General features: G+C 43.9%; 1 non-coding gene across 1 annotated transcript; it reads left to right on the top strand.

The window, feature by feature from the left end:
• The first annotated feature begins 9,414 nt into the window (after positions 1–9,414).
• On the top strand, positions 9,415–9,489 carry Trnal-caa. Its single transcript has one exon. It is a non-coding gene; the product is annotated as a tRNA-Leu (tRNA).
• The last annotated feature ends 3,566 nt before the right edge of the window (positions 9,490–13,055 follow it).

Here is a 13,055-nt window from a genome sequence, read left to right as displayed (position 1 = left end):
TTCGGAATCACATCAAAGTCACAAGGACTTAAGCCCGGGGAGTATGGTGGATGGTACAGCACTTCCCAGTCCCATCGACCGGACAGAGCAGCCACAGCTTGCGCTGTATGCGTCCGCGCATTATCGTGCCAAATGATGGGTGGGTTGCGCACAAAGTGTTAAAAAAAAAAAAGTTCAAATGGCTCTGAGCACTATCGGACTTAACATCTATGGTCATCAGTCCCCTGGAACTTAGAATTACTTAAACCTAACTAACCTAAGGACATCACACAACACCCAGTCATCACGAGGCAGAGAAAATCCCTGACCCCGCCGGGAATCGAAGCCGGGAACCCGGGCGCGGGAAGCGAGAACGCCACCGCACGACCACGAGCTGCGGACGCAGAAAGTGTCGCCGCTTCTTTCGCGAAGCTGGCCGCAGGTGATGCTCCAAAAACGAACAGTAATACTGTGCACTGACGGTCTGCCGTGGAGGAACGCAATGCGTTAGGATAACACCATCACAGTCGTACACGAGGATCACCACAACTTTAGACCGGTACATTCGCACCATCAACAGAACAGGCTCTGCTAACGGTATACTACGCCTTCCACGTCGCTGGGAGCGGGTTCTACACAACACTGGTGACTACTTTGAAGGACAGTAACAGGTGAAAACATGTACCTCTTTTGTATCGCTTGTGAATAAATAGTTGCCACTATTTACGTTCCAACCCTCGTATGAAACTACCTCCAACGATGTTAATTGCCTAAACTCATTTCAGTTACGAATCCTGATAGTGGAAACCCCATTTTTATTTCATAAGTCACTTACCTCACAGAAAATCTTCATAACACGAACTACAGCAGTTACAGTAAGCAGAAACTACACCTAGCTAAATAAAAAGATTCTAACTACTATAGATCCTAACTACTAGGATGCAAATGGTTAATAAAAGAAGGATTTTGTTAAAGAGAAAACAGTGTATTTAGAAAATTTTACCTCATTCATGTGACATCCAGTTCCAAAAATTATATGGTTGTCTCACTGGTCAAACAGTACCAATCAAACATACATCACCATATATTTCCTCGCGTCTCACTGTACAATGCATGTCCTTCCAACACAGTCTCCACTAAGAAAAAGCATGTTCATCCACTTCTCTATCCACTCGCTAACTGCTAGACCGCCCAACCACAGAATCTCTTGCCGAGGGCGCAGACCGCTGTTAGCACTATTAACACAGTCTACAGCGCTGCCAACATACAAACAGTCTACTTAACAGTAGCTGGTAATCCTCGTCTCCCTGCACACGAGCACATACGTGCAGACTGCGCTTCCGTCATCCACCTCTACAAGGTGCAAAACTTTTGATGGACAATGAAGTAACATTAACAGGCAGACGTTCAAAAATATGGTCAAACAATGCTACCCTAGAGCAGCTGAATATGCCCTGCATATCTTCATGGCCACCGAGATTTGAATGCCACCGCAAGATCTGGATTCGTCTCAACAGAATAAGGGTACGTGAACCAAAGGCATAAGAAAATAAATATGCTTCGAGGAATTCATACATCTAAAAGAAAAGGATAAATCCGACACACATCTGAGCAGGTCTGGAACCGTCTTCAAATACGTTAAAAAGTTGTCAGCCAAAGTTCATCAACAGAAACTGAGTCTCGTGTTGATGCAAGGAATGATTTAGATAATATCAGAACATCTTCAGAAGACAACAGCGACAATACAGAAAAGAATGAAGAAGATGAATCAGACAGAAACATTGAAAACGACGTTGGTGATACTGATAATGTTACTACTATCGAAGACTATAATAATATGAATATGAATCTAGTCAGGCTTGAAAGATGTCTCTCATTGGAACATACACGTTCTTGATAATGTTCGCATGCGACCATAAAGAAAGGAACATTTCCAAAACAGAAAGGACATTTGGTACTTTATTTAGGCACGGATCAAAAACAAAAGGTGATGGGCAGTATCTTTCAAAAGAATGTTTCATTAAGTTAGTGTGTAACGGTGAAAAAATTCTGCGGACTTGGACGCTTTACTCCCCTATAACTAACAACCTGTAGTACCCATTTGCTGTCGTTTATGTGGTGCAAGATATATATTCCAGAAATGTTGGAAACTGAATCCTAAAGGTGTCCACCATGTACAAATGAACATGTCGAAAATCTTGAAAAGTGGAAAACTTTGGAAATGAGCTTAAAATTGCATGAAAGTACAGATGAGGCAGCCTTGAAATTAATGGATACTGAAAAACTGAAGCGGAAGCATGTTTTATCTAAATTATTGGATGTAACTTTGTTTCTGAAAAACAAAACCTAGCATTTCGTGAACATCTTGAAGGACAAGGCTATACAGATCAAGGCAATTTCTTAGAACTAGTGAACCTTCTCTCGAAGTATGATGTTTTGAAAGAACACATCTTGAACTTGGAACATGGTAAATCACATAACGTATCACATTTGTCACAAGAAGTACAGAATGAATTTATAAATGTTTTAGCGAACCACGTAAAATCTGAACTTATCAACGAAATTAGTTCGGCTAAATGTTTCGGTATTATGTTTGACTAGCATAGCGCCCGCAGTTTCGCTCGCGCAGACTGTATGGTCTGCACAGACTTTTTGTTTGTTTTTCGTTAATTGAATTTTTATGTCATTCACAAACTGCAGAACCGTCTAAACTTTTCACGCCAATTAAGGTCATAGAAACATGATCTTTTCCGAATGTATTTCTGACCAATAAACGATTCTGGTAACTGGAGTCCAAGAATTTTGTTAATCATGATTTTTCTTTATATCTAACCGAAAAGAGAAATACCAGTTTTCATAGATGTAGCTTTAAAATTTTCTTAATATAAGGAAATATTTCTTAAAAATTTTCATTGCCTATTTCAGCCCCTCAGGGATTGAATTTCCAAAACACGAAGCCAAATACAAATGTTCACCGATTTAACTTTACAAAAGCTTCCATAATGAAATATACCACGAAGTGAAGTATCAATTTTCGTAGGTGTAGCTTTACAAGTACTTTAGTAGTTCTTTGATAATGATTTACGTTAAAAAACTTTCAGCCACTGTTTCATCTCCATGGGGTTTAAATTTCCAAAAGTGCTGAAACATGCATTTCTTTATTTCTGAACCAAATAACAGTTTTCGTAGGTCTAGCTTCAAAATTGCGTTAATTGCGACATTATTAAAAAAAAAAATTCCTTCCCTGTTTCACTCCCTTAGGCGTGGTATTTAGAAAAACCCCTTCTTAAACGACGCCTGCAGTACAAGGTCAACACCCTCTGCAAACTTCCAAGTTCTATCCTTAATGGTTTTGGTTGGGCGATGAGTGAGTGAGTCGGGACACTGCCCTTTATATACAGTGTAGCGATGACGCAGCTGACATCTCACGTCTTGATCAAGTGTCTGAAGCGATTCGTTTTGTGAAAACTGATAATAGAAAAGTGGAAGTAAAAGAAGTATTCCTTAGACTTTTTCCTCTTTAAAAGGACACACTTATCTGAACAAAATATATCTTGTGTAACATTTTTCGGAACAGTAGACATAATTTTTACGTTTTTTCTGCTTCCACTATTAAACGTAGCAAAGCATCTGCTGAAGGACTCTTGACAACGCGCTGGAGAGCCCATCTGCTGTAGTAAAAGTAATAGCCGAACATTTTGATGGGATTGTCGCTGAACAAAATCTTATGTCTGCTGTATGCAATTTCACATAGTTTATGTCTTTACTTTTGGAATTATGTACTAAGAGAAGTAAACTGTGCTCAGGTTGCATTGCTTGAGTCTTGATGACGTCAGGCAGTGTGTACAATTATCTGAGTTCTCTGTTTCTCCTTATTCTCCACTGTTCATTTTCTTTCACTGGTCCATATATTTTTCGCAGTATTTTATTTTCAGAAGTGATGAGTTTTTTCTCTGTTTTCTTTGTTAGGGTCAATGTCTCACTTGCATAGCACACTACTGGCTTCACGATGGTCTGATATATTCTTATTTTTGCCTGCCTACATAGTAACTTCGATCTTATGATGTTGTGCGTAGCTCCTAGACATATTCCCCCCAGCTTGAATTCTTGTTACCATCTCTTGTTCTATGTTGTTATACTGGTTGATGTTGACACCGAGGTACGTGAATGTGTCTGTCTTCTGTATTGTTAGATTTCCGATTTTTTGATGGTTTGATCCCAAATGAGCTCTTCTTCATACTACCATGAACTTTGTTTTACTTTCATTTATACTTAGACCTACTTTCTTTGCTTCTTCCATTAGCACAGTCCCTATTTTCTCCAGTTCTTCCACGTTCTTTCCTATCAGCACAGTATCATCCGCAAAAGCGAGGACATTTATCTTTTTTCCTATGGTGAGTCCTGCACTTTCACATGTTACTCTCCTGAGGGTGTTGTCGAGGGCCAAATTGAACTGGGTTGGTGATATATCATCTCCCTGTCTCACTTCTGTTTTTACTTCAAATGCTTCTGAGAACTCCCCCTGTACACTTTAATTCCATCACACACATTTTAGGTAGGTTTATCAGCTTGTCAGGTATCCTATACTCTGCCATTATCCTCTACATTTGCTCTCTTACTATGCTGTCATATGTTTTGTTGAAATCTATAAACAGGCAAAAAGTATCATGGTTGTGCTCCCAGTTCTTATCTAATATTTGTATTAGTGTCAATATTTGGTGGATTGTCGATTTACCTTTTCTGAAACCTGCTTGTGCTGTGTCTAATATTTCCTCAATGTATGGGTTGAGCCTGTTCAGTATAATTCTTGATATTACTTTATAGCATGTGCATAGGAGAGATGTCCCTCTGTAGTTCTGTGTCAGCATTTTGTCTCCTTTCTTGTATATGGGACATACGGCAGCAGTTTTCCATTCCTCTGGCATTACTTCTTTTCTCCATACCTTCGGCTAACTATTCATGTATCTTCTCTCCCTCTTATTTGATGAGCTCTGCTGATATCATGATATGCCAGGGGCCTCCCCATTTTTTAGTTTCTTTATTGCCTCCTTCAACTCCATCAGAGTTGGTTCTTTGACTAATGGTTGTACGTTCTGATAGTTTTCTGTCATGTTTTCATTGTTGTAAGTTTCTGCCGGGTTGTTCAGTAGATCTCTGAAGTATTTCCTCCAGTTCTCTAAATTTCCTTCATTCACAGTGATCGGTTTTCCATTCTCGTCCTTCATTATCACAGCCTTAGCTCTGTACTCTTCTCTATAGCTATTCATTGTCCTGTAAAACTGTTTACTATTGTTCTGGTTATAGTCCTCTTCAACCTTCTCTATCTGATTATGTATGAAAGCCCTTTTCTTTCGCCTTATTATACTCTTCATTTCTCTCATGGCTTTCTTGTATGTTGTTTGGTTTTCATGGTTGTTATTGTTCATCACAACGAAGGGGTATCTGTTGAGAGACCAGACAGACGTGTGGTTTCTGAAGAGGGGCAGCAGCCTTTTCAGTAGTTGCAGGGGCAACAGTCTGGATGATTGACTGATCTGGCCTTGTAAAACTAACCAAAACGGCCTTGCTGTGCTGGTACTGCGAACGGCTGAAAGCAAGGGGAAACAACGGCCGTAATTTTTCCCGAGGGCATGGAGCTTTACTGTATCGTTAAATGATGATGGCGTCCTCTTGGGTAAAATATTCCGGAGGTAAAATAGTCCCCCATTCGGATCTCCGGGCGGGGACTACTCAGGAGGACGTCGTTATCAGGAGAAAGAAAACTGGCGTTCTACGGATCGGAGCGTGGAATGTCAGATCCCTTGATCGGGCAGGTAGGTTAGAAAATTTAAAAAGCGAAAAGGATAGCTTAAAAATAGATATACTGGGAATTAGTGACCTTCGGTGGCAGGAGGAACAAGACTTCTGGTCAGGTGACTACAGGGCTATAAACACAAAATCAAATAGGGGTAATGCAGGAGTAGGTTTAATAATGAATAGGAAAATAGGAATGCGGGTAAGCTACTACAAACAGCATAGTGAACGCATTATTGTGGCCAAGATAGATACGAAGCCCACGCCTACCGCAGTACTACAAGTCTATATGCCTACTAGCTCTGCGGATGACGAAGAAATTGAGGAAATGTATGATGAAATAAAAGAAGTTATTCAGATAGTGAAGGGAGACGAAAATTTAATAGTCATGGGTGACTGGAATTCGTCAGTAGGAAAAGGGAGAGGAGGAAACGTAGTAGGTGAATATGGATTGGGGGTAAGAAACGAAAGAGGAAGCCGCCTGGTAGAATTTTGCACAGAGCACAACCTACTCATAGCTAACACTTGGTTCAAGAATCATAAAAGAAGATTGTATACATGGAAGAAGCCTGGAGATACTGACAGGTTTCAGATAGATTATATAATGGTAAGACAGAGATTTAGGAACCAGGTTTTAAATTGTAAGCCATTTCCAGGGCCAGATGTGGACTCTGACCACAATCTATTGGTTATGAACTGTAGATTAAAACGGAAGAAACTGCAAAAAGGTGGGAATTTAAGAAGATGGGACCTGGATAAACTGACTAAACCAGATTAAAACTGTGTGCCCGACCGAGACTCGAACTCGGGACCTTTGCCTTTCGCGGGCAAGTGCTCTACCAACTGAGCTACCGAAGCACGACTCACGCCCGGTACTCACAGCTTTACTTCTGCCAGTACCTCGTCTCCTACCTTCCAAACTTTACAGAAGCTCTCCTGCGAACCTTGCAGAACTAGCACTCCTGAAAGAAAGGATATTGCGGAGACATGGCTTAGCCACAGCCTTGGGGATGTTTCCAGAATGAGATTTTCACTCTGCAGCGGAGTGTGCGCTGATATGAAACTTCCTGGCAGATTAAAACTGTGTGCCCGACCGAGACTCGAACTCGGGACCTTTGCCTTTCGCGGGCAAGTGCTCTACCAACTGAGCTACCGAAGCACGACTCACGCCCGGTACTCACAGCTTTACTTCTGCCAGTACCTCGTCTCCTACCTTCCAAACTTTACAGAAGCTCTCCTGCGAACCTTGCAGAACTAGCACTCCTGAAAGAAAGGATATTGCGGAGACATGGCTTAGCCACAGCCTTGGGGATGTTTCCAGAATGAGATTTTCACTCTGCAGCGGAGTGTGCGCTGATATGAAACTTCCTGGCAGATTAAAACTGTGTGCCCGACCGAGACTCGAACTCGGGACCTTTGCCTTTCGCGGGCAAGTGCTCTACCAACTGAGCTACCGAAGCACGACTCACGCCCGGTACTCACAGCTTTACTTCTGCCAGTACCTCGTCTCCTACCTTCCAAACTTTACAGAAGCTCTCCTGCGAACCTTGCAGAACTAGCACTCCTGAAAGAAAGGATATTGCGGAGACATGGCTTAGCCACAGCCTTGGGGATGTTTCCAGAATGAGATTTTCACTCTGCAGCGGAGTGTGCGCTGATATGAAACTTCCTGGCAGATTAAAACTGTGTGCCCGACCGAGACTCGAACTCGGGACCTTTGCCTTTCGCGGGCAAGTGCTCTACCAACTGAGCTACCGAAGCACGACTCACGCCCGGTACTCACAGCTTTACTTCTGCCAGTACCTCGTCTCCTACCTTCCAAACTTTACAGAAGCTCTCCTGCGAACCTTGCAGAACTAGCACTCCTGAAAGAAAGGATATTGCGGAGACATGGCTTAGCCACAGCCTTGGGGATGTTTCCAGAATGAGATTTTCACTCTGCAGCGGAGTGTGCGCTGATATGAAACTTCCTGGCAGATTAAAACTGTGTGCCCGACCGAGACTCGAACTCGGGACCTTTGCCTTTCGCGGGCAAGTGCTCTACCAACTGAGCTACCGAAGCACGACTCACGCCCGGTACTCACAGCTTTACTTCTGCCAGTACCTCGTCTCCTACCTTCCAAACTTTACAGAAGCTCTCCTGCGAACCTTGCAGAACTAGCACTCCTGAAAGAAAGGATATTGCGGAGACATGGCTTAGCCACAGCCTTGGGGATGTTTCCAGAATGAGATTTTCACTCTGCAGCGGAGTGTGCGCTGATATGAAACTTCCTGGCAGATTAAAACTGTGTGCCCGACCGAGACTCGAACTCGGGACCTTTGCCTTTCGCGGGCAAGTGCTCTACCAACTGAGCTACCGAAGCACGACTCACGCCCGGTACTCACAGCTTTACTTCTGCCAGTACCTCGTCTCCTACCTTCCAAACTTTACAGAAGCTCTCCTGCGAACCTTGCAGAACTAGCACTCCTGAAAGAAAGGATATTGCGGAGACATGGCTTAGCCACAGCCTTGGGGATGTTTCCAGAATGAGATTTTCACTCTGCAGCGGAGTGTGCGCTGATATGAAACTTCCTGGCAGATTAAAACTGTGTGCCCGACCGAGACTCGAACTCGGGACCTTTGCCTTTCGCGGGCAAGTGCTCTACCAACTGAGCTACCGAAGCACGACTCACGCCCGGTACTCACAGCTTTACTTCTGCCAGTACCTCGTCTCCTACCTTCCAAACTTTACAGAAGCTCTCCTGCGAACCTTGCAGAACTAGCACTCCTGAAAGAAAGGATATTGCGGAGACATGGCTTAGCCACAGCCTTGGGGATGTTTCCAGAATGAGATTTTCACTCTGCAGCGGAGTGTGCGCTGATATGAAACTTCCTGGCAGATTAAAACTGTGTGCCCGACCGAGACTCGAACTCGGGACCTTTGCCTTTCGCGGGCAAGTGCTCTACCAACTGAGCTACCGAAGCACGACTCACGCCCGGTACTCACAGCTTTACTTCTGCCAGTACCTCGTCTCCTACCTTCCAAACTTTACAGAAGCTCTCCTGCGAACCTTGCAGAACTAGCACTCCTGAAAGAAAGGATATTGCGGAGACATGGCTTAGCCACAGCCTTGGGGATGTTTCCAGAATGAGATTTTCACTCTGCAGCGCACACTCCGCTGCAGAGTGAAAATCTCATTCTGGAAACATCCCCAAGGCTGTGGCTAAGCCATGTCTCCGCAATATCCTTTCTTTCAGGAGTGCTAGTTCTGCAAGGTTCGCAGGAGAGCTTCTGTAAAGTTTGGAAGGTAGGAGACGAGGTACTGGCAGAAGTAAAGCTGTGAGTACCGGTCGTGAGTCGTGCTTCGGTAGCTCAGTTGGTAGAGCACTTGCCCGCGAAAGGCAAAGGTCCCGAGTTCGAGTCTCGGTCGGGCACACAGTTTTAATCTGCCAGGAAGTTTCATATCAGCGCACACTCCGCTGCAGAGTGAAAATCTCATTCTGGAAACATCCCCAAGGCTGTGGCTAAGCCATGTCTCCGCAATATCCTTTCTTTCAGGAGTGCTAGTTCTGCAAGGTTCGCAGGAGAGCTTCTGTAAAGTTTGGAAGGTAGGAGACGAGGTACTGGCAGAAGTAAAGCTGTGAGTACCGGGCGTGAGTCGTGCTTCGGTAGCTCAGTTGGTAGAGCACTTGCCCGCAAAAGGCAAAGGTCCCGAGTTCGAGTCTCGGTCGGGCACACAGTTTTAATCTGCCAGGAAGTTTCATATCAGCGCACACTCCGCTGCAGAGTGAAAATCTCATTCTGGAAACATCCCCAAGGCTGTGACTAAGCCATGTCTCCGCAATATCCTTTCTTTCAGGAGTGCTAGTTCTGCAAGGTTCGCAGGAGAGCTTCTGTAAAGTTTGGAAGGTAGGAGACGAGGTACTGGCAGAAGTAAAGCTGTGAGTACCGGGCGTGAGTCGTGCTTCGGTAGCTCAGTTGGTAGAGCACTTGCCTGCGAAAGGCAAAGGTCCCGAGTTCGAGTCTCGGTCGGGCACACAGTTTTAATCTGCCAGGAAGTTTCATATCAGCGCACACTCCGCTGCAGAGTGAAAATCTCATTCTGGAAACATCCCCAAGGCTGTGGCTAAGCCATGTCTCCGCAATATCCTTTCTTTCAGGAGTGCTAGTTCTGCAAGGTTCGCAGGAGAGCTTCTGTAAAGTTTGGAAGGTAGGAGACGAGGTACTGGCAGAAGTAAAGCTGTGAGTACCGGGCGTGAGTCGTGCTTCGGTAGCTCAGTTGGTAGAGCACTTGCCCGCGAAAGGCAAAGGTCCCGAGTTCGAGTCTCGGTCGGGCACACAGTTTTAATCTGCCAGGAAGTTTCATATCAGCGCACACTCCGCTGCAGAGTGAAAATCTCATTCTGGAAACATCCCCAAGGCTGTGGCTAAGCCATGTCTCCGCAATATCCTTTCTTTCAGGAGTGCTAGTTCTGCAAGGTTCGCAGGAGAGCTTCTGTAAAGTTTGGAAGGTAGGAGACGAGGTACTGGCAGAAGTAAAGCTGTGAGTACCGGGCGTGAGTCGTGCTTCGGTAGCTCAGTTGGTAGAGCACTTGCCCGCGAAAGGCAAAGGTCCCGAGTTCGAGTCTCGGTCGGGCACACAGTTTTAATCTGCCAGGAAGTTTCATATCAGCGCACACTCCGCTGCAGAGTGAAAATCTCATTCTGGAAACATCCCCAAGGCTGTGGCTAAGCCATGTCTCCGCAATATCCTTTCTTTCAGGAGTGCTAGTTCTGCAAGGTTCGCAGGAGAGCTTCTGTAAAGTTTGGAAGGTAGGAGACGAGGTACTGGCAGAAGTAAAGCTGTGAGTACCGGGCGTGAGTCGTGCTTCGGTAGCTCAGTTGGTAGAGCACTTGCCCGCGAAAGGCAAAGGTCCCAAGTTCGAGTCTCGGTCGGGCACACAGTTTTAATCTGCCAGGAAGTTTCATATCAGCGCACACTCCGCTGCAGAGTGAAAATCTCATTCTGACTAAACCAGTGGTTGTATAGAGTTTCAGGGAGAGCATAAGGGAACAATTGACAAGAATGGGGGAAAGAAATACAGTAGAAGAAGAATGGGTAGCTTTGAGGGATGAAGTGAAAGCAGCAGAGGGTCAAGTAGGTATAAAGACGAGGGCTAGTAGAAGTCCTTGGGTAACAGAAGATATATTGAATTTAATTGATGAAAGGAGAAAATATAAAAATGCAGTAAATGGAGCAGGCAAAAAGGAATACAAACGTCTCAAAAATGAGATCGACTGGAAGTGCAAAATGGCTAAGCAGGGATGGCTAGAGGACAAATGTAAGGATGTGAAGGCTTATATCACTAGGGGCAAGATAGATACTGCCTACAGGAAAATCAAAGAGACCTTTGGAGAAAAGAGAACCACTTGTATGAATATCAAGAGCTCAAATGGAAACCCAGTTCTAAGCAAAGAAGGGAAAGCAAAAAGGTGGAAGGAGTGTATAGAGGGTCTATACAAGGGCGATGTACTTGAGGACAATATTATGGAAATGGAAGAGCATGAAGATGAAATGGGAGATATGATGCTGCGTGAAGAGTTTGACAGAGCACTGAAAGGCCTAAGTCGAAACAAGGACCCGGGAGCAGACAACATTCCATTAGAACTACTGACAGCCTTGGGAGAGCCAGTCCTGACAAAACTCTACCATCTGGTGAGCAAGATGTATGAGACAGGCGAAATACCCTCAGACTTCAAGAAGAATATAATAATTCCAATCCCAAAGAAAGCAGGTGTTGACAGATGTGAAAATTACCGAACTATTAGTTTAATAAGTCACGGCTGCAAAATACTAATGCGAATTCTTTACAGACGAATGGAAAAACTAGTAGAAGCCGATTTCGGGGAAGATCAGTTTGGATTCCGTAGAAATATCGGAACACGTGAGGCAATACTGACCCTACGACTTGTCTTAGAAGCTAGATTAAGGAAAGGCAAACCTACGTTCCTAGCATTTGTAGACTTAGAGAAAGCTTTGGACAATGTTGACCGGAATACTCTCTTTCAAATTCTAAAGGTGGCAGGGGTAAAATACAGGGAGCGAAAGGATATTTGCAATTTGTACAGAAAGCAGAGGGCTGTTATAAGAGTCGAGGGACATCAAAGGGAAGCAGTGGTTCGGAAGGGAGTGAGACAGGGTTGTAGCCTCTCCCCGATGTTATTCAATCTCTATATTGAGCAAGCAGTGAAGGAAACAAAAGAAAAATTCGGAGTAGGTATTAAAATTCATGGAGAAGAAATAAAAACTTTAAGGTTCGCCGATGACATTGTAATTCTGTCAGAGACAGCAAAGGACTTGTAGGAGCAGTTGAACGGAATGGACAGTGTCTTGAAAGGCGGATATATGATGAACATCAACAAAAGCAAAACAAGGATAATGGAAGTCGGGTGATGCTGAGGGAATTAGATTAGGAAATGAGACACTTAAAGTAGTAAATGAGTTTTGCTACTTGGGGAGCAAAATAACTGATGATGGTCGAAGTAGAGAGGATATAAAATGTAGGCTGGCAATGGCAAGGAAAGCATTTCTGAAGAAGAGAAATTTGTTAACATCGAGTATAGGTTTAAGTGTCAGGAAGTCGTTTCTGAAAGTATTTGTATGGAGTGTAGTTATGTATGGAAGTGATACATGGAGGATAAATAGTTTGGACAGGAAGAGAATAGAAGCTTTCGAAATGTGGTGCTACAGAATAATGCTGAAGATTAGATGGATAGATCACATAACTAATGAGGAAGTATTGAATAGCATTGGGGAAAAGCGAAGTTTGTGGCACAACTTGACTAGAAGAAGGGATCTGTTGGTAGGACATGTTCTGAGGTATCAAGGGATCACCAGTTTAGTATTGGAGGGCAGCGTGGAGGGTAAAAATCGTAGAGGAAGACCAAGAAATGAATATACTAAGGAGATTCAGAAGGATGTAGGTTGCAGTAGGTTCTGGGAGATGAAGGAGCTTGCACAGGATAGAGTAGCATGGAGAGCTGCATCAAACCAGTCTCTGGACTGAAGACCACAACAACAACATTGTTCATCATTGCCTGTCTGGCTTTCTTCCTGTCCTGTACTGCTTTTCTACATGTTTCATTGAACCATGATTTGCGGCTTATATTGCTATTATTATTATCTCCTAGTGGTTCATGCGCTGACTCGCTAATAACCGTTGTCACCTTGTTCCATTTTGTGTTGATATCTTCGTCTTCTTTTCTATTGTTGACATTTTCTAATTCAGCGAATCTATTTTTAAGCTTAATCTTAAACTTTTA

The sequence above is a fragment of the Schistocerca piceifrons genome, chromosome 2 (genome assembly GCF_021461385.2).
Source record: "Schistocerca piceifrons isolate TAMUIC-IGC-003096 chromosome 2, iqSchPice1.1, whole genome shotgun sequence".
NCBI lineage: Eukaryota > Metazoa > Arthropoda > Insecta > Orthoptera > Acrididae > Schistocerca > Schistocerca piceifrons.
This window is presented reverse-complemented; position numbering and strand designations above follow the sequence as displayed.